Source organism: Pseudopipra pipra, chromosome 7 (genome assembly GCF_036250125.1).
Source record: "Pseudopipra pipra isolate bDixPip1 chromosome 7, bDixPip1.hap1, whole genome shotgun sequence".
Classification (NCBI taxonomy): Eukaryota; Metazoa; Chordata; class Aves; order Passeriformes; family Pipridae; genus Pseudopipra; species Pseudopipra pipra.
In genome coordinates, this window is record NC_087555.1 from 11,080,994 (window position 1) to 11,103,721 (window position 22,728).

General features: G+C 44.6%; 1 long non-coding RNA gene across 1 annotated transcript in view; it reads left to right on the top strand.

Moving 5' to 3' along the window:
• LOC135417019 (uncharacterized) overlaps positions 1-22,728 on the top strand; it is a 58,412-nt gene that overhangs the window by 8,705 nt on the left and 26,979 nt on the right. The window contains exon 2 of the long non-coding RNA XR_010431865.1: positions 10,504-10,572. This is a non-coding gene — a long non-coding RNA (uncharacterized LOC135417019). The remainder of the gene's footprint in view (positions 1-10,503; positions 10,573-22,728) is intronic.

Below are 22,728 nucleotides of genomic sequence, written 5' to 3' on the forward strand. Positions count from 1 at the left end.
CAAGGCATGAGAGCACAGGAGCTGCCAGGGGAGCGGGGTGCGAGGCCAGCCCCGCTGCTTGCCAGCCCAAGGCCCCGCGCCACATAATGGGCTTTCCTAGTTAGTACATAATATATGGCACTTGTCCGAAGTGTGGCTGCAGTAACCAGCGGAGGAAGAAATAACTTGACGGGATCCTTTAATGGATCTGTCTGCCTTGTCTTCCAGGGACAAAATAAATAGAAGACTTTTTCAACCGGCATGTATTTCCATTTATGCTTTAAAAATTCATGAGAATAGGTTTCATAGGACGATGTAGTTACTATGGTAATTGTTTATTAATCTGGAGGAGCTTGGTAATTACCACAGTACAGTTTATATAACCCAAACTCAGAGTTAAAGTACGGGTATGATTTCTTTACACATCCATCTTTTAGACACTTTTTCCAACTTTTTTTTTATTTAACAGAATATGCATTTTCCCCTCTCAGTTCTACTTTTATCCAAGTGCGTACATTTCTGGAAGTGTAGAGATAGTGTAAAAATTATAAAGAAAAGCTTGCTCGGAGTTGGCAGGCCAGGACAGCCAGGAAAAAATGGAGTTAGTAGCAGTTGGATATTTTTTTAATTAAAAAAAAATTACGTCTTTCTCTTTTCTCTGGAGGATTTATTTGTGGGAGGGCAGTAAGGGGCAGAGGAAAGAAGGTGGTAAAGTGGGCATGTTGCAGGAGGCTGTGTGTCCATGGGACTACAGGAGGATGTGTCTGCATGGCAGATGCACACACAAGGAAAAACTCTAGAGCTGGGCTAAGGATGAACGTCTGGTTGGCTTTGGCTTTTTTTTTGGGGGGGGGTTATGTGTGGTTTTGGTAATGGAGAATGCAAGAGTGGCAAGGTGCCCACTAGGTACACAGTGGCCCTTTGGAAAACCTGCTGCCAGCTCTCCTCAGCCATGACAGCCTCCCAAGGGCACGTGCTCACCTTTCCTGGAGAAACTTCATCTAAAAATCAAGTCTGTTCATTCAAAAATGATCACTGTAGTGATGCTCTCCAGAAACCCAGGAAATAGAAAACCACACGAATATTTTTCAGTGAGTTGGTTTTTTTTTTTTCATTTATCTAAAAGCTCCTTTCTCCCAGAGAAAGAAAAATTTTGCCCCCTGTGAATCTTGTTCCTGCATTGATTCTAGATGAGAGACAATTAATTTCCATCAGTTGTGATGACCCATAAGAAGCCAGAAGCAGTCCTGTTGGTGGGTGACCCCTCCTCGCCCATCCCCACCATCCACCACCGGCTCGCGCTGCTGGTGGGCTGGAGAAACTCCCTGGTCGGCCTGGCTTCATTGCCGAGAGATTCACATTATTTATATGGAAAAAGTGCAGGATGCCATCTCCTCGCTTGCTCTGCCTGCATAAATTGCGCGTGTTTATTATTCATCGTAACACAGCACATTCTCTGTTTCTGTGTCACTTGTCACTAATCACTTATGCATCTGATGTGCGGATCCAGAGCAGGTTCTTAAGCATTCTTGGCTTCAAAACATAAGATATGCATGGGTAAGAGTTTATCCCACCCCCAAAATAACAACTTTGATACATTTTCAAAAGGGAAAGTGCATATGTTACAGTACTCAGGAGCAGCAATAACCAAACTAGCTGAGAAGTGACACGGACTTGGGTTATTTTCTTGTTGCTTTCTTCTTTTTTTTTTTTTTTTTTTTGGTTTCTCTTTAGTATTTCATGAAGTGTGTAAAAATCTTAACATTTGAATGCCACACGCTTCGTTCTGCCTGCGAGATAAAGGACATTTCTCTAAAAGAAACATACGCTCCTTGTTCCTTGTTTTGATTCCCCGTACAGCTTGTCACAATGCATTTACATTTTGCCCATACATTTGGATTTGCAACCCGAGCTGTGCTTTTGAGGAAGGGATGCAAACTCTTTTCTTTGACTTTTGGGTGGCAGTTGGGCACAGAGGATGCAGGCTGCCCACACAACCCTTCCAGCCTCTACCACGACCCACCACCCCAAGCCCCAGTGGCTCCTTCATGCGGGGCTGACGGTCGTGCTGGCCGTCAGCTTGGGGAGGGCTCTTTCCTCGTACTTTTCTCTCCTGTCCCTCCTCACTCCCTGCCTAGCTTGCCTCCCAGTCCATGGAAGCCAATTGCCAAACCTCAGTGGATGGTAATGCTATGTCTACCCCACTTTTTTCCCCCCAAATTTCTTTCTCTGGTCTCTTGTAGACTGGAAAATATCAGAAATTGCCCTTTCCTTGTCTGGATCTGCTCTGGGAAGCACTGTGGAAATGCTGAAAAGCCTGAAAACCTTGTGTTTAAGACAATGCCTTTTTCTCCACTGTCTCATGGCACTGGGTGAACAGCAGTAACAGTATGGGGCTGAGGATGGAAAGAAACCCCAAAGAGCCTCAGTGGGGATAATATCAGTTTGCAGAATCTTCTGGAGTTTGGGTATCACAGTGACTAATGGTCATTCAGCTGGGCAAATGCCATCTATCAAATTGAGAATATGGAAAACATTCTTGCATTTTCTGGTAGTTGAGCTGGTTCCTCTGTAACTCTGCAAACTGGCAAGCATAGACAGTGACAGGTCTGCCTATAAATCTAAAGAGTTTGAGCTCCTCCATCAGACACCTGCAAGATGTGGCTATGCCATATCTACACCGGTCTGTGGTTCACCTGCACTATGTTAACCTGCAGTCGAAGATTTGTGATATTGGCCTGGCCTTGTGGGAGGGCATCGTGCAGACTAGTTGGCAGAACAGTAGCCTGAATGACTTGTATTTCATTTCACAGGATCATAAAATGGTTTGAGTCAGAAGGGATCTTAAAGATCATCTAGTTCCAACTTCCCTGACAATTTTTTTTTTTTACCAAACATCTGCAGGGCAAAAATTATTTACTGTAGAAGTAGTGAAAAAGTCATAAATCTGGTCAAACATTTTCTCTTCCAAGGCTGCTGAAATAGAGGACTTCTTACTGACCTTATTGTTCCTTGTTCTGCTGATATCTGATGGGAACAATCTTATTAACAACCTCCAATTGCATGTCCTCCTTGACTGTGAAGTCAGCCCTACAATAACACCAGAGAGGCAGCTTGAAATTAGGATACAGAAAACTGATGCCAAAAATATGTCAACTTAGAAGGTCATTAAGAATTATCCATTTGTGCATGTTCACATGCCAACAGTACCTTAAGTGATTACCTTAGAGAGATAGATTTGTCTAATGAACGTACGAATTAACAATATAAAATTGTGATTGATAAATCAAATAAGAATTTAGAATTTGCCAATGAATCTAACTGGAATAGAGTTTCACTGGATGCGAATGTGAGAGGAACTGTTGGTGTTCTCTGCTAAAAATTACTCTCGGTGGTATTTTTCCACTTCATGACACCACAGTTGTAGGTGACTGATCTAAAAACCAGCCTGCCTGTACCTCAGGCAGAGACAAGTTGTTCCGAAGATCTTGGCTCACCATTTCCAGTAGTTATTTTTTAAACCTCTCCACCTACACCTTTATTGATCTTTTTTTTTTTTTTTTTTTTTTTAAGCTCAGCGTAGAAATTAACCGAGACTGGCACTGGCAGACAAACAATGGGCTTTTATTCAAAAGCTGGTAGAATTCTGTTTAAGTAGTTTTAAACTTAGGCACTCAGATAAAAGCAGCTGATATTTAACTCTGCTTTTCAGCATGGACATAGCTCAGGAAGGAGTTTTGATTTTCATCTCTGAAAGATAGATTATATTAGTAGTTTCCTGAGTTGCGGGTTATACCTCCTTTGCAAAGAGTTGTAGAAGCCTAAAAGAGCAAGATGTTTAGGTTTAAAAAACATCTTGTACAGATAGGCATTTTTTTCTTTTCCTTCTAAAGCTCTACCCTTGTAGTGGCTAAGATCAATGCAACCTACACACTGTTTTTTAAAATAAGCTCTTACTGGCAGATATGCTTCATTTGACATTTATGACAAAGTTTTAGTGATTCCTTATTGCATCTTCACCTTTTTGGCTTGTGCCATTTTGGCTTTGGGGCACTCCTAATACACAAGTGAGGACCAGCTCTACAAAATGCTGTTAAAGGAGCTGCTAGTTTAGCTCTTGTGAAATTGCGTATCAAAGACCCAGATAATAATAAAGTACCAAAGGAGTTTTACATTTCACTACTCCATGTCATTAATGTCTTATGTGCTCATGAACCAAAGTTAGGTCATAAATGTCTTTGAAATAAAAGATTATTGAAGGTCTCTTTGACTTGATATAAAGGGGTAAATTCAGCCTGTTGAGTCTGTAGTGCCCTGAGTACCACTTGTTTTGCAAACTTAAAATTGCCATAGTAAAATCTACTATTCAGTTGAGGTGGAAATTTCAAGGGATATTTATGCTGGATTTTGCTGTTAAAATGGTTTGAGTAATCACAAAATGAGCAAAATCAGTTACCAAAACCCTGCACATCACATGACCTGCCAGAAATGGTGTTGATTTTGGGCTCTCTAGTGCACTCCTGGCTGTGGAGCACTGCATGAGGGCATACTAGGCACACACACACACACTGGGAACAGCATCTCTATTTGCTAGTAACATTACAGGATGTCCCAGGAGGCTCCTAGGGGGGATACTAGATGGAAAAGTACCTCCTGACTCACAGCCCTCCTTCCTGTTGTCTTCTCTCCTATATCTAGCTGCTCTTGATACGATTCTTTTGCACCAGTTTTTTGTCCCAGATCTGTGGCACTTTTTTGTGTAATTTATCACATGTAATTTTTAAAGTGAGAAAATACCCCAAGTGTAAAAATGGTAGTAAGAGCAAGAAGGTGAAAGCACTGATGCTTGCTGCTATAACCAGAAAACAGGGCACTAGGACTCACTGTATACTTAACTGATCTCTTTGTGCCTATGGGCAGTATGGAGAACACACAGCCTGCATTGTAGCCTCCTGAGGGGAGGGGAAGGGGAGAGGGAGCCCTGCAGAACTGCTTCATCACAGCTAGGGCCTGAAGGTCCACAGGGTCATGGGCCACAACCAAACTCCCTCTCGTAGGAAAGGGCAAGATTCGGAACGTACTGTGTAAGCTCACAAAACCAGGGGCGTGATTGTGAGTTGCTGTGTGTTGGAGCAGCGCAGGCTTCCTCGCACGAGAAGGAGCTGGGAGGCGGCTGAACGGGGCTGCAGCCCCGCGCCTCAGAACATCCCGGGGAAGCTGAGCAGAGAAGCATGACACAAGCCTTGAAACATTTAGGGAGGGGGCATGTTATTTTAATATCCTTTTTTTGTGCTTAATAGAAAAGGGGTTTGTGGTTAATTCTTTATTATCTCCGACAGCAGTTCTCGCTTCGGCTCCTCTTTCTTTAACTGCCAAGCTAGCATTTTCCTTTTTTATTGCTCCTTTCTTCGAGGTTTGCTTTGGAAAAGTGCCAGTTATCATTTCCCATTAGGGCAAATATTGCATCAAACTCATGATTAGGGATTTGAGGGCTTGGGAATATCATTCTCTAACATTTGTCTTTCATTTTCTAAGTCTTTTTTTCTCTCTTTGTACACACACATATGCACACATGCCTGCATATCTGTGGATATACATATGTGTATATGTATTTATAGAGAGGAAGACAAAGTGCTCTGTGTGTGCCTGATTACACGGGAAGGCTTACATGTATGTGTGTATCTATTTGTATATAAAGTTTAAATCTCTTCTCCTAGACAAAAGAAAAGGGAAGAGCTTTCTCTTCATGTGCGATTTCAGAGGACTCTGAAGGTTAATAAAGGAGAAGAATAACAGATTTGTTTGTATGTTTTGGGTTAAATACTTCAGTTTTGCAGTGAAGGAAGGTGTTAAGAACACACACTGTGAGTGTGGAGATGAAGCCACTGCTAGGGAGCTGCTATCAGTTTTACCGACCCTACAAAACTGGGGAACAACACTGCTTATTTTTGAGTGTGCCTTTTACAGTGCCTTTTTTATTACCTGTACCTGTACATATACAGCCACCATGTCTAGAATATTCCTTGTATAAAGTGGCAATAAATATTACATTTATAGAAATAAACTATTCTGCTGTATTAACATATGCTGCACCACCTATACTGAAGAACTATATAGATACTTAGGCTCTAATTTGGGCATCCTGATTTGCTCTTAAAAGGTGCCCACTTCTGTTGGTTAAACAAACAGGCCTAAATGTCTCGAGGCAGAAAAAAGGCTGTGCTGGGCATATGCACTGTTGTAGGCTTCAAGGTATCAGGATTCTGGCTTAATCTATCTCTTCCCTTGCTTACCTCCCAATACTTAGGCACTGCTGGGATGTTCAGAAATCTTCGCAGCTGCCACCTATTTCTGATGCTGGCTCACAAAACCCAGCACCTGCTTTCAGTACAAAATTTTAGGAGGATTTTTGAAGAATATAATTTTATTTCTGGTAAAACTTTGCTTATGCCTGGTCTGGGGTAAGGCACATTACAGGTGGTTGGTCCCTCCCACCAGGTGCCCTTTTGGGAATGGGGATTTATGGGAGGCTGGGGCTGGTGGTGATGCTGGGGTCTGTGGTACCCCACCCCCATCCTCCTCCCGAAAAAGGGCTCCCGAGAGCCAGGCACCATCCTACTTCACACCCGGCAAATCACTTAACCTCTCAGCACGTCGGCTTTCACAGCTGTTAACACGGGGAATGGTTTTATTTCGTCTCCTCTCGTAAAGAGCACTGAGGCTCTGATCGACCAGAGGCCAGGCGTTATTTCCACTTACAGATAAGTTGGATTTTGGCAGCTGGTGAGAGGGAGGCAAGCACATTCATCTGGGTAAAATCCCCTGGCTGGAAAAATAGCCAACGGGGAAGTTTTATAAGGCAGGCACAAAGCAATATCAGCAATATCCAGAGCAAATCTTGTATCGGAGTTGTCATTCTTGCTCCAACCCGGCAGTGGCCGGCTGGGGATTTGGGGGGTCTGTGGGGAGATTGGAGCAGGCGAGCTGCAGAGTGGTGCTGGCCAGCTCAGCTGGGGTGGTGCTGACACTCACAGCACCCGACAGGTTCCTAAATACATATATTTCTAGGCAGCCAATTTGCCTCCAAAAAATTTATTCTTCAAGGCTCGGTCCCATCTGCCAAAAGAAAACATGTCATTTATATAAAAAAGAAAAACCCCTAACATTGACAGACAGTATAGTGTTGTTTAGCTATAGCCCTCTGCTTTTACCTGAGCCATGCGCAGGAACCACATGGTGAGACAGCCCTGTCACCCACATGCTATATTAACAGTCAGCTTTTAATCGTGCTTCTCCCTGGCAGGTCGACAAATATTTTTCCCTTTACTCACAATTCACCCTGTCTTTTTTTCTGAGAAATACTGCACTTACTTCTTTTAAATTTCTGCAAAAATGAGTCCAGGCGAAGTGACTCAATCATTCTGCAGATTAAATACAATATCACCTCTCTTCCTGCTTCTAGTACAATGGCTATAAGTTAAAATTATTACAGTAATTTCAGTAATTTATGCTGTAATTTATACTGATAAACTTGACTTTGTGTTTCTAGTTCTGCCCTGCTTCTTCTGTCGTCCCTTCCTAAAAAAATTGTCATGGTTCCCACATGGGAAAGCTTCAAATCAAGGGAAGGTACAGTAAGCTCCTAGTTATTTTAGAAATCTTTAAGTGATTAAGGCAAAAGGATGGTTAATTATAATATTCTAAAAACACAGCTGCTAAAAAAAAAAGTTTCATGCAGCCACCAATTTATTATTTTGTCATCATCTTAGACATACTTATGACATATGGGAAAAATAAAAGATTAAATCTCCGTCCTGAAACTGCCCCCACAGTCCTGGAACAAGCAACATCTTCTGAAAGAAGGAGGCTCGGCCTGACTTCATGCCAGTGTGAGCAGGGGCGGCTTCCAGCCCCGCGTTCACTTTCACAGCCTTGAAAGCTGAATCTTCTGCCGGGTTTGCAAAACATCAGCTGGGAAAACGGTGCCTAAATCAAGAGCAACTGCAGTTTGCCAGGGAACAAATATCCCAGCTTTGGCCATACCAGTCTTCTGTGCACTCCTGCTCATGTTTTCATTTCTCACACACCACCAAATAGAAAAGTCATTGCTGGTATTGCCAGTGTGGCTGAATTATGGAGCCCCACGAACATTTTCACTCTGCCTCCGTAATGAGCAGCAGCCTTCTCCCTGTGCCCACATTGTTGAGGCTACCTCAAAAATAAATCTGCCTACAAGAGGAAAACCACAGTGTTTTTCCCAGAGGTGGATGGTGCCTTGGGTGGGGAAAGGGTCTTATATCACCAGTCTGTTCATGCACTGAGGCCAAAGTGAGTAAGGAGCCCTTGGTGTTGTGTCAACTGGGTGGCTGTGGGTGACATTGTCAGCAGTATTATTCGTGCTGATGTGCTTTAAAAAAACACACACTTTGTTTTAAAACTAGAGATAAGCAGGATGGCTTCTAGCTAATGATCAAGGTGGAGACTGCTGAGGAAACTAAAGACACGCAAATGGAAAGTATATGTTGCTGCAAACATTAACCAGAAGCAGTGATTGCATCAGTGGCATAGCAGTGTCTGTGGTGGCTTGGTGAGGAGACCAGACTTTCTGTGAGTAAGGTCTGATCATCCCCTTATCACAACCAGGCCATAAGCAACTAAGGAACACAAGATTAACCTTTGTGGTACAGCAATGCACAAGCTGTACATACTGCAACATCACTTATTTTAGTTACATGGAAGACAAGAAACCATGGCTGTGACGGTATTTGTACAAAGCCTTGGTAAAAGAAACCATCCACACTGGGAGCACAGCAGAGCGTCCTTCATTTCCCAGTGTGAGCCTCAACTATTCTGATGTGGGAGGAAAGAAGGCATGCCAGCCCACTACAGAAACACTTTCAGCTTTTTATAGAAAAATGTCATCGGTGGTTTGGAAAAATACTGGCCCATGTCGGTCCCAAACCTTTCCAGGTCTGTCTGTGGCACATCACAGAGTGCTGGTGTTGCTTGGCATTGCTGCCCCAGCAGCACTGCTTCTGCACAGGGGCTGCCAAGTGCCCAGGGCTGCAACTGGCTCTCATGACAGCCCGAAATCCAGGACCTGCCTGTGTGCCTTTCTCCCAGCTGTTCTTTCCTGCTGCTTCCCATCGCCATGGGCTGAGCACTCACGAATAGAGTTGATGGTGCTTGTCACTGAGATGTGCAGATTTAGTCTTAGGGCTAAATGAAAGTTTGGGCACCTGGCAGATTACACCCATCCTGAAGGGAAACATCTGCAAATCTTTGAGGTGTCTGTGTAATGGAGACTTACAGGCTCTGGTACATGGGTGTGTACATACCAGAGGTACCTGACCAACCTCATGCCATGCAGAAAGCCTCTCTTTTACAGTCTCCCAGTTACAGGAGACCAACCCCAAAGCTTGCAAGGAAATGCCTCCAGGAAGATGTGAAGAGCAAACTGGGGTCAGCAGCAGGATGAGGAGGGGTAACCAGCCTTTGCTCCCCATGTGTTTTTCCCCATGCTTGTCCCTCTCCAACTCTTCTCACCTGTGGAGCAGCTGGGATGCCACTCACATGCACTGAGTTACCAGCGTGTAAACGCTTGGTACTGCAGCCATGGCAGCAGTGCCACTGCCCTCGTCACCAGCTGGCCACCTGCACAGAGCTGAAAACCAGCTGTGTGGAGCATCGGGGCTCATTCCCTGGGGCAGGAAAGAGTCTTACTCCTCCTCTCCACTCTCTGCCAGCCACTTGCTTCACAAAAATTATGCAGCAAAGTGGCTGTAGCAGCGGGGTGGAATGGTGCCTCACCCCAAACTCACTCAGGCTAGTGGAGGTGGTGTCCCTGACTCTGGAGGTTCTGGGACAGGCCAATAACAGCAATAACACCATCAGAATTATTCCCCTGGGCTCGTAGGACTGCAGCTCCCATTAACCCTCACTTTCAGCCCCACACCAGTACAGGGGAAGGTGCTCTGGCTTCTGCTCCTTGAAAGCACACCCGTCTGCACTCAGGAGGTTTTCCTGCCACTTTCCATGAAAGGCTTATCCAAATACCTTTGGTATCATCACAGCTTGTGTTAACTTGGTATAACACAGACCAGCTTAAGTTTATAGTGCTGTTTTTTATAGAGAAGCATTTTTTTCTTGTACCAACTCTCAAGGATGTTTTATCTGTTTTATATCCCATCGAATCCTCTGTGAAACTGCACTAGTTTACAATAATTTTATTACTTTATTAATTAAACGTTTTCCAACAAGCTAGCTATGGCATTTCTTATCATCAAGGGTTCCATTAGTTTTTAATGGTGTGAGACAAAATTACCATTTACCCACATGCAATTTAAGAAGCATCATTAACACAGAGAAAGCACCAGGTGGGATTTCTAATAGTTACTGTTTCTCATTTTTGTTTTTATTTAAAAGGAATAACTGGTTTTGAGGGTTTTGCTGCAAGGTTGCCAAATCCTCACTTTGTTTTTTATGTCCAAGATAATTTAAAATAATGTTCTTCTATCTCCTTAGGCTCTTCTCCACACTATTTCCCTTATCAGCACATCGCTTGGTGCGTTCGCAGTGTCTCGGTGCAGCCGGGTGAGTGTGTTGTCTGCACAGTAATCACCAAGAACAAAGACTCATCTGCACGGTCAGTGAGCAGGGGTGGGGGGCTGTGTGTGCACACGTGTGCCTGAGCCACTGCCTGGGTTTGCAGGGCTGTGGGTGGGAGGGAGCTGAGCCGGTGCAAGCCCCAGACCACACGCAGCTACCACCTTGAGTGGCTCAGGGCCTGCAGGCACTGGCCACTGGGTCCCACAGGGCCCATCCCAAGCACAGGAGAGTGGGCAATGCTCCTTGGCCACGCTCACCCATGTCATCAGGGAACACCAACACGAGGATAGGAGGTGGTAACCTGCCCTTTTAAAGTTCTTGAGAAACTTTGACACAGACCATCTGCATGGATACTGATGTTCTGTGCAAAAGACAATGGAAACCCCATGATTGTGGTAAATATTTACCTTAAACAAAATGGGAATAATTAAATGGCAATTCCATTACTATATTCTATTCAATTATGCTGACTGTTGACTAATTGCTGACTCAGTCCATTTACATGTTAATAAATATCTGTGTTTAAGGTCCTCTTTGGTTAATTTCTACCTTTAACAACATTATGTGAAGTTGCTGTTTTTTGTTTTTGTTTTTTTTTTTTTCCCATGAACTCATTGCTTAACTCTGTGAGCTCCTGCTGCCCCACATGGATGTGTGACCCTCCAGTGGCCATGGGGCATGCGGTGGGTCCGAGCTGGGGCCTTGCCACCAAGATGTAGTGCGAGGGTCCAGATGGTGCACGATCCCGTGAACCGCTGAGCGCGAAGCGTGCGGGAGGGTGTTAGGGATATTTAGTGGGATGTGTTTGACAAGGTGTTTCCTTATTTAAAGGGGAGGGGAGGAAGAGGCAGATGGTGTGGCTGTTTCTAATGACATTCCCTGGCTGGGTTTTTTAACAGCAGACATAAGAGGGGCATAAGCACCTGACGCGCCTGTCTGCTTGGCTGCTGGGAGGGAAGGGGATGCTGACAAAACAGGTCCCACCGCCACCCTGCTACCTGTTCTACCTACTTATTTAGTATGCCAGGGTGCCTGGTGAGGCTGATGGAGGGCTCTGCCCCAGGCTGGAGTCCCCAGAGCCACTGGTCCCTACCCTGCTGCAGTGTTCAACACGTCGCTCTGTCCTGGCACAGCCATGCAGCTTGGAGAAAACAGCTCTTTTTCCCAGAACCTCTCCATCCCTGCACCCCTCTCCCTCCAGCCTCATCCTGTTTTATTTTCCTTCTATCTCTGCCCTCTGCTCGCTCAGTTGTCTGTGCTGTCACTGCCAGCACTGTGCAGATCTCTCCTGCTACAGGTTGGTGCTGCCACCAGCTCAGTGGCTTCCCGGAAACACCTGGGACAATGCCCTGGGTAGAAGAAGGAAGGTTACAAGTGATGTTTTCCTCTGAGAGATTTTTAAGCACGCTGCAATCAGAAGTGATGTGAATTTTTGTTTATGGTTAGGAGCGTCTATTAAAATAGAAACAAATTTTGAATTTCCTAAAAGGGCAGACAATTGTTCCGTGACAGAGAGCAAACAAAGGCACAGGGATGGACTTCACCATAAACGTACGCCACACTGAACTTCTGGTCAGATAAATTTCTAACTAATTTGCCTGTGCAAACCATGGAACGAAAGCTCTGATTATATATTAGAGCAAGAGGTGCAAAAATATTTTCTTGCATGTTTCCACATTATCCTGTTTCTTGTCTAAAAAGGGGCTCTGGTGTGGCTGTCCTCCGATTGATGCCACTGCAAGGCCCAGTAGGAGTCACCAAAGTATCCTGACCCCCCTCTGCATCCCCACATGGTGGGGCAGACCCTGCCACCCCCCTGCCAGCCTGTGGCAGGAACTTCCCTGTGCCTGGGCTGGCGGCCGGCTGGGTGGGTTTGGAAGCGGTGCCAGGCGGGCAGGCGGGCAGCGCAGAGCTGTGACTGGCACTTTATGCTAATGGCTCAGTCATTATTTATTCCTTTGGAATTCATTACAATCACATTATTTGCAATTGGCTCATTTAGGGCCACGAATGCATCCATAGGATTTTTTTTACTGTGACCTAATTAATAATGAATGATTCTATTTTAAAGCACCGCCGTACGCTGGGTTTTAAGGCAGGTGTAAGAGTTACAGCAAACAACACTGAAGTGACTTGGCTGCTCCTTGCAGCACGGTCAGAAACGTGCAAGGAAGTGCTGCTCAGCCGCCCTGGCCCCGCGGGCAGAGGCCAAGCACAGGGCTGTGCTGGCATGGCACGGCCAGCAGTCCTAAGCACAGGCGTCTTGTGCAGCTGCAGCTCCAGATTTCTCTCTATTCAGAGTAGATTTTTTTTGGCGAACTGACGCTTCTACCAAAACCAAGGCTGAGTACTGACCTTGTCTAAAGCAAGAAAAAACTTCAGCAATATTTTGGGAAAATTCTGTCTCGGTTTTCACTGACCAACAATATATTTGGGTACTGTAAAGCTGTGCAGGAGGAGAAAATCTTAACTGGCAGCAGTCTTGTTCTACTTAAAAGTAAATACTTTCTTCGAACATGGCATTTTCAAAAAAAAAACAAAGCATACCCTTAAATTTTTTTTTTTACATGAAATTTCCAGAAATACTTAGAAAGTAATTTTATTTTGAAAAGTACTGAAGTGATATCGACTTTTCCAATTTTTTTTTCCTCCTCAGTGCAAGAACCTTGGCAATGCCCAAAAGAATATACTTTTTTTTTCCAAGAAAGGTCTCACCCAAGTCTTTTGCCAAGACCCACTTTTAGGTGAACCCATGCCATCCATCAGCTCTATTTCACACTGACCCCAGCCTGGGTAAATGTGGTACCACAGCATGGGAATGGCTTCACCTTTCCCTACTCAACACGTCCTTGCTAAAAACATTTCAGTTCAGCAGCAGGGATGTCAATTCACACTGAGCTAAATTTGTTCCTGGAGAAGCAGTGCAAGGAAGTCCCTCTTCCTTGCAAACCTGTCCAAGCTGAGCAGGTTGACCTACACTGTATTTTTTTATTTTCACAAAGTCACATCATGCCAAATCTCACTGCAGACCACTGAGCACGTCTTGTGAATATTTGTAAAAGTCTATAAACAGTTTTAATGACATAAATACTATTTTCATGAACGCAAACCTACTCCTCTGTATCCCACAAGCACAACCATTTACATGAGGGTACAGCTTGTCAGGTCTAGGTTCAGACACATGGGAACATTTACTGGGAAGCGACAGATGCTTCTTTCCTCCCACCCGGGGTATGCCCACACCCTTCTGCAGCACTCAGGGGGACTCACCTCCCTCTGGGGGGGTGGGAATTGGGCATAGCCAAGATGGTGGCTGCCACCTTGGTTTGGGTTTTGCAGCAGGAGCCTTGCTGCTCCAGCCATCCTGTCAAGTGATGGCTCTGCTACCCCACAGGTCAGCACCCAGACCCATGTGGCAGGGTAAAGCTCATCAATGAGGTTCATACTACTGTAGACAACCTCGTTTCAGGTTTTTAAGGCTAGCCCAATGACCTTGTTTAATTTTGTTACAATGAATATCTATAATTCAGGTAATCAGCCTGAAGTAACAGCAAAAACTGTGTCTGGTTGTGATGGAATTTATATATATTGCTGATGTTGTGACATGTTATGAATTTTCTTCTATGTAGCCATTGTTGGCATTGTGTCTGAGAGAATGACTCCTGCTTGTCCCTGCTAAGAATTTCAGGTTGGCATAAGACCTTAAACGTTTTACAAACAGCTGCAAGAAAAACATATGAAGTATTTGCTCACATAAATTCATAGAATACCTTACACTACTACTTCAGGACCAAATTTCCTAAAAAAATATGTTACATTTCAAAGAAGGATTGTTACAAATCTGTTTTTGCTCATGGTGTGACATTTTAAATAGCCTGAGGAAGGGCTCTGTGCCTACTCCCTTTGCAAAACCTCCCAATGATGCCATGCCACTTCCAGGTGGAAGTCCTCCTGGGCAAGCAGGACCTCCTGCTTGTGCTGGACTTGTGCCCTCCTGCAGGGCTGGACTGCTCCCACACATTACTACTGCTTTACATCCTCACAGAGTAAGGATGTAAGGCTACAAGTAAAAGCCTTTTGTGTCAGAAAGTATGGAAACTTGTAAGTTAGGACATGCCTGTGTGGCTTGCTATGTTTGGCCATACAACTCCTCAGGTATAATCTACTCAGGACGGTCCCACAATAGCATTTATAAGTAGAAGACAGAGGTGCCATTGGAGCACGGCAATTTTCAGGGAAAAAGAGAAATAACCGAAGGCCTGAACCTTTCCTTCTGTGCATGAGAAGGTAAAGGAAGTTGTTAGGAGCATCACTGTCCTACCAGCGCATACAGCAGCTGCCTGTCCCCATAGGAGGAGGTGACGACAAGCTGTGTGATAATAATACCTCTCCCTCAGGGACATTACAAAGCTAAATGCATGTTCACAGGGTGCCTTCAAACCCTCAGATGGAAACCACCAACCATGATCACTGTAGAGGCCTGCTATCACTCTGGGAACATAGTGTCAGATGCTCATGAGGTCCTTGCCAGCAGGACCACCTGAAGGGCTGCACATCACTTGTCCCTTTGTTTTTCTAAATAAACAGAAATAATCTACTCCTGGTATGTAAAACCACACAACACACACGTTTGTTGGTAGACAAGTCAAGTGATGTCTTCACTGTGCATACACAGGTACACACATCTATACACACCCATTTAAATTATTTTTTGTTGCGTACATGAAGGTGATGCGTGTGGGGAGTACACGTGTGGTTTGTTCGCTTTGCTGCTGCAAAATCCACATTAAATGGGGAATTGCAGACTGTGTCTCTCTATATGAAATCCAGCTTGATTTTAGAGCAAATACTGCTACCAAAAGCGCTGCCAGAGTCTGCATTGCACAACTCCAGGCAGCATCTTTCATAAAACAATTACATTTTTTCTAGATGTAGTGAAAGCCTTGAAAAAGTTTACTTGATGTCTAATCAAGCAATGCTGCATCTTCAAATTTGAAGGAGAGCTCAGAAAGTTAGTTTTTTATTATTCTTCATTTAAGTATTATTTTTTAATTGCAGCGTATTAAACATAAAATCTGGTACAATCTTTAAAAATAAATAGGACCTAACTATAAATGGGCCCTGTTGTGTTTTTATCTTTGACAAGCAAGTAATTGCTTCTCAAATTTATCAGTTTGTTTATGCAAAAACCATTTACCAAGCCTAGCTCAAAAGCATCAATTTCATCATTATCATCTTATTAATTTAGCCAAGCTATAACACAGCTGATTATTCCTGAGTAATATCCTCTGCAGCACATCATGTGTGGCAAAACCATCTGTACAGTACCTATTTAATAAATAAACCCTCGGCTAAATGTCTCTGTTTATTGAGAACTAATGTTTATAGAAAATATAATGGAACTCAATAAATAACTCAGCTTCATCAACCTGCATATGAATCAGTATGAAGAACGCTGACATCATCACCTTTCAAGTACCAGAGAAAGCAAAATTACCCAAAAGAGCTATAGAGTCAATATTAAGGCATTAAAACTGCAATGAAGGCATATTAATGCTTAAAACTTCATTGTTGGCAGTAGAATTGCCACCACGGACATATTTTATAACTCTAAGAATACTTAGGCTTTATGACTGTTTCTTTGTTGAGTGCCTTGCACTTAATGTAGTTTTCCACTTTAAATAAAAAAAAGCCTCAAGATCTTAAAAAAAAAAAAAGGGAAAAAGAAAATTGCTGATTCCAAGCATTCATTTTTAAAATAATGCAAACTGCTGATTCCAATTGTTCAGATGGAGGAAAAGGCAAACTTATTTAACTCCATGCTTCCTGAGCTCTTTGCAGCAGGCTTGGGGTGTGCCGAGGTGAAGATCTCTCAGCAGCACTGCACAAAGATTACGGAGCAGCCCATGCACAGCTGAAGACATTATTAATATAATTCCTGGGTTTAGGAGGAAGGAAAATGAATGGAGTAGCTGCAGACATTAGGATACTTATTGATTGCTTGTTGTTCCTACAAAGGCAGTTCTCACTAGTTTATTTGATTTGGTGCTTTACAACTGTTTCTCTGCCACAAATCAGGCATTTAAAACATACCTCTACACCATCAGCAAATAGTAACAGATTAATTTCTTACAGCTCCTTTCCTGGGGCCCTCTGAGATGTATTTGTTTGTTTATATTTTGCTGTCTTTATTTCCGAGGAATATCGCTCTGTACATGCAATTTAAGTGAGGGCACTGCACGGCTGCAGGCATGGATGGACACCCAGTCAGCATCACCTTCTGTAGCCCCTGCAAGGTACCTCCAACAGGTCACAATTCTGTAGGAGACAACTGTCTCCTCGACAAATGCCGAGTCCCCTGACATTTCGTCAGTAATGCAGTAGCTCCAGCTCTCGGGAGGGATCAAGGACACAGTGCACGTTCTTATGACTTCTCACAACATTTCCCTGCCCACAGGCAGGGCCAGCCTCCCTGGGGTCCCTTCTGGTGGGAGAGAGAAGATCAGAAGGACCGAGTGTAAGACACAGAAGACATATTTCATAATCCACTCATTAGTGCACACGTGATGGGAAATGCTTAGAGGTGTGAATATTTTTAACACTGTGTGTGTTTACACAAAAAATGTGATTTACACAAATCTTCATTTGCTTCTCTGTATGAACTTGCTATGTGGATTAAAACTGGTCCACCATGATTTCTGAGGAGAAACAGAAAAGAGACACCGAGGTCTGAAGAACCTGCTGCTTTGCTTCCTGTGTCCAAAATGGTTTGAAAAAAAAATAAGAAAAAGTGAATGTGCTTCTGAGTTATTAAAAAAATGTGCATTTTCAATACTTGAAACATTTTGACTGGATAACTAGAGAAACACACAAGCAATAAGTAAAAAATCCCTAGTGATGACAAATGGAAAAATTTGAGCGAGATTTTTTCAAATTTCTTCAATGGGAGAAAATCTGGGGGAGCCCCCAGTCATCTCTCTCAGCTTGTGGACTGCCGCAGCACCCTGAGGCCCAGTTGTCCCCCAGTGCAGGGGCTTGGGCTTGGGGTGGCTTCCCCCCCTACCCTGTGGGAAGAAGCAATCAGTGCCACATCCTGCTGCAGCCTCCTTTGGTAACTCTTTTTTTCAGAAAGGGTCACTGTTTGTCAGGGAGCAGTTGGCCCCTTCGCCTGGGGGCCTGCTGCTGGGCAGCATAGACGAACTGCAGCACGCTGGCCAACCACCCTGCCAAAGTGGGTCACCTGCAGCACCCAAATCCACCTTTCTGAAGGACTTTTAGGCTGGCAAAGGGCAGGAGCATCATCAGTTGGAGCATCATCGGTTGGATCATGCTGATCTGTGCTAGTGACAAGGCTGACGGAAACAAGCTGGGAGCAATCCCACATTAAATCATCACGTCCGAGCATCTCAGGCACTCTGCAAGTGCCTTGAGTTTTTCCCATTCTCCTCAACTTATGTTGCACATATGCAGCTCTTGTTTGCCTTCCTGAATAAAATAGCAGATCCACAGCGCTTCGCCGCCTAATGAAACTGAACATATTTAGAACATATGTGAGCCCGCTCATCGCGAAAAGAACCATTTGTGGTTAACGAAGAAAGTATTCATGGGTTTGCTGCTAATTGCAGGGCGGTCTGCGTTTTCTTTCTGAGAAAAGAAAAAGGTAGCGCCGCAGTTGTAAGCACACAATAGAAGCATGGCGCCTTTTTTTTTTTGCTGAGTTTTGATGCCGTTGGATAAGCAAACAGATCCATGGGGCAGGGACACGGACAGGGGGAAAGACACCATTGATAATCCTTATGTGGCTGTACATCAGCTGAAAACCCATATGTTTCTTTTAATTATTACCCACATTGCACATGAAAAGATGGGATATTTTTCTCGCTCAAAGTCGATGGAGGTTTGCCATTTATTATAATCTAGGGGGATCTGCCAGTTGCCAGAGCTGGAGACTGGCAGTTCCCAGCAACTCCCAGACAGCAGCACTGCCTACCACAGCCTCATGAGCAGGGCTCTGCCGTGGCTCGGGGGCCAGCAGAGCCCTCCTCCCCTCCTGGACTCCAAGAAGCTATTTCTTGGCCTTTAAGGGTTGCTGGGAACTCAAACTGCTCATGAGATTAGTCACAAAGGCAATATATTAGGCAATCTACTGAAAGCATAAGGCATTATTTTTTACCACCATGTTTCAATCTACTGCTCTGTGGCACACATCAAATCTCTGCTAATTTTAGAGTATTATATTGTATCAACACAAATTTTTCTAGCCAATATATTTTTTAAGTTTTAATTAATTGATGTGTCTTATTATACCCTACTCTCAAAATTACCCCTGAACCCTCTTCTGCTTCTAAAGGTAAATAATGTTTTTTTCTTTCAAACAGAGAATTAAAATGGTGATTAAAATCTCCTTCAGGAGTATAAACTACTACATCTACACATTATGAAATGTGAAAAAAATCTCTTGTCACTTTCTTTATCAAATTCAGAAAGTCATTGTAATCCCTGGCTTGAGAATGTATATTAGTAAGTGAACAAACTGTTACCGAACAATCAAAAAATTGGCAAGTCCCAAATGAACCCTAAATTAGAAGCAAGTAAACCATCAAGGCACTTGAAGAGACCAGTAAGCGTTTTAGCAGAGAAAAATCAGGATCAAAATATGAGATAAATGCTGCAGGGCAGAATATAAAATTTCAAAGGCTTATTCATATGTTATACAGAGAGTCGAGCTGATGTTACACAGTCAGTGCTAATGTATCTGCCTGAGTGGGAGGCAGACAATCTAATTCAGAGAAAGAATTTAGGTTTTGAATGAGTTTGCAGACGTATGGAGAGTTGCAAGCACTGAGGAAAATGGCTCAGTTTCTAACGAACGAGTGTTACAGAGGGCTGAAGTTTTAATACATTGACTTGGTGCCCCTGGCTGCTGGCGAGATCAGAATCGCTGTAGAGGCGAACTTGCCATATCCCTGCACTCAAATGTCACGTTGTGACAGTTGTCCCTGAAAATGCAGGGCTGAAGGAGGAAACAGGGAAAAGGATTCCATGGACAAACCCCACTGTTCACATTAATACTGCACTGCAAACAGAAGGGTTTGAAGGCAGAACAAACAGTAGTGCCCAGGCAGCCAGGACAGCAAATTTTTACCTTACTTTTGAGTAGTCTGCCCATGCTCAGCTCAGGGGGACTCAGACACAGGTGCTGGAGTGTGCAGTTGGGTGAGTGCCAGCAGGCTGCATCTCGGCACAAGGGGAGGAGAGCTGAGGAGCTCACTGCTCGTCTGAAGCCCAGGCTCCTGCCTCCTTGCCTGGACATGGCAAGGGCCACATGGCATGCTGGGACCAAGACTGCAGCACCATGGCAGCCTTGGGATGCAGGTGATGGCATTTCATCTGGTTACAAGAGACTTCTGCCAGAGCCTTTGGATTTATGGCAATGAACAGTTTCCCAAAGGGTGCCTGAACTGACAAAATCCCAGTGGCTGCACGTAAATAAGCTGCAGAGTTCATGGTCAGTGGAAAGGAGAGGGAGCAACTGAGATACAAAATGCAGACAAGATATTAATTTTTGCCTCTAGTATTTTATGAAGAGGAAAGATTCCCTTTACAGCCGCCTGGCTGCTTTTAAAGAGTACCCAAAAGGGATATATATTCCTGGTTACGTCCTTCTGCCCCACTGCTCTGACAGTCATGTATTGCTCTGCAGACCAAACCCAAACTAATGCAAATGCCTGAAACCAAAGTGCATCCTATTTGATATTTACAAACAGTGATTTAAGGTATCACTGATACCAGGAGTATGCCATGTAGCAACACCATGTCAAACTACAGCCAGTGCAGAAAAAATGTTCAGGGCTTGGGCTGCCATTAAACCATTAACAGGACACCACTGTGGGGAAAACCTGGTTGAGAGGAAAACAAGGTTTTCCACCTCCTGCCCTCACTTTTCAGAGGGACATGAAATACCAATATGCTTGTGCTTGGTATGATGGCCTTACAGCAACTGCGAAAGAAGGTAAGGAAATCATCCAAGTGAGATAATTGTAATGAAGCAAGACTAATGCAGCAGCCCTCCTGCAGCTGAAGTCTCTGACCATCAGCATGTCCTGCCAGGCTCTCATCCTGCTGTCCCTTGCCTAATCGCTGGCCGAGGCGGTAGGGAGCACCGTGCCACCATCGGAGCATGCATCCCGAAATAGCCTCAGCAAGGCTGTTAAGAAACTAAATTACATCCTTGATGTCTGCTGAAATCCAGAGGGTTGGTTTTGTTTACAGGATGGGTAAGCGCCAGTGGACTCAGCTCAGCAAGAATAGAAACCCCTCCATTACAGCGAGGCCGGACAGCAGATGGCGGGAAGGTCACGGGCTGGGTTTGTAACCACAGGGCAACCAAATGCTGACCTGGCCTTTGGGGGCACACAGGCTTAGCCAGCAGGTCCCTAATCACAGGAGGCATTTTGGATGCACTGCTCTCCACCACCCTGCTGATGAGGTGGTGGCTTGGGGCGCCTGGGGGTGCAGGTGGCACATAGGGCTATCAGCATTGGCCTCCACCCACGCTACAGCAGGAGAGAGACACTTGCAGGAAGCCCGTGAGGTCAGCAACAGGTCCTCTGGGCTATTTCAGGTTGGTTATTGCAGGTTATGGCTTTTTCTCCCCCCTGCCATTTGGCTCTAATGTGGTTTGACAGTGAGAGCAGCCAAAGGTGAGGAAGGGCTGAGGTTGTTCTGGGGTCAGGCTCATTTGCGGTGGTAAGAGCCACCCACAATTTCACTGGGAAGGTGGATGATTATCTGCCACCTTCACATCAAACTGAATAGTGTTGCTTGGTGCTGCTTCTGCTGGGGCTGTCCAGACCAACGCACCCCATCACTACCTTCCCACTTTCCAGTGGGACTTCCCAGAGCTTGATTAATTCAGCCGGGTCTTTCAGCCCCTACATACTTCCTGATCAATGCACTCCCAGCTAACAACAGAAGTAATTAAGAGTTCCCAAGTGCATGACCATTGCTTTCCCTTCCAGATATTCCAGTACCACATCCCACTCTGCCCTCCCAGCAAATTTCATCAGGACATTGTCAAGGTAAATGGCTAAAATACAGAGACGGTCCGGTCCCAAGAAGGGTGTTTAAGAAACTGGGCAAGTAACTACCCTCTCATGCTACACATCCCCATGAAATGTATAAAGTCTTTGCTATGAGAGTCACCATCTCTGCTCTGCTTTACTGCCCTTGCCCACCCTGCAGCTCCCGTACCAGTTCTCATCATCACCTGTTTATCTTATAATTTCCCACAGGGTGTTGTATGAAAGGGAATGGAGGACATTGCTTTGGAGAAATCATTCACTAAATAAACAAACAACATCAGTCTGATACCAATCACCTTTGGTAATACCATGCTACATTTTATTACATTTACATTTATCCTTCAACATTATTTCTGGAAAAACACATTTGCTATTTTTCTGGCCTGGCTGTTTCACTCTCTGCTACCCGGTGTGGTGGTTGAGCACTGCAAGGTCCGTGCTGCTGCTGTTAGCATGGATGTGGGGACTGCTGCCTCTGTGTGGTACTACCCACCAGTTCTCACTCCCTAAGTCCCCTCCTGCCTGCAGCACCAGGGAAAATAGAGGCAATTATTTTGGGGCCACTCCAAAATTAACTATAATCCTCGGTGCATTCATGCCCTCGCTTTTCCCCCCCTCTCTGTTTTCTTTTTCTTCATTCCGATAAAGAATTGTGGTTTATTTTCCTTTGCAAGGTCTACAGCAGCCACTACAAGAGAAGCTACTCTTGCCCTTTGCATGATGCTTCATAAAAGACAGTAGCTCTTGAACGTGGAGTGAGCCAGAGAGCATTATTTCTGAGGTACCTCAGTAAGAATGCATACACTATCCTCTACAAATAAGAAAATATTGTCATTGCCAGGTTATCTGTTGCTTGAGAAATACAGAATCCCTATTCCTGTAGGCAGTTGTTCTCAGTTTGATCGAGGAGCGCACAGGTTGCTGTGGCAAACCAAACGTAAGTGCCAGGGTGCAGCCTTGCTGGAGGGTGCAGCTCTGAGGGTGCAGGGGCCAGCTGGGGCAGGGGGATCTGTCATTAGCTCCCTCTTCCTGGCAGGTGTCTGGGATGCCCAAGCTG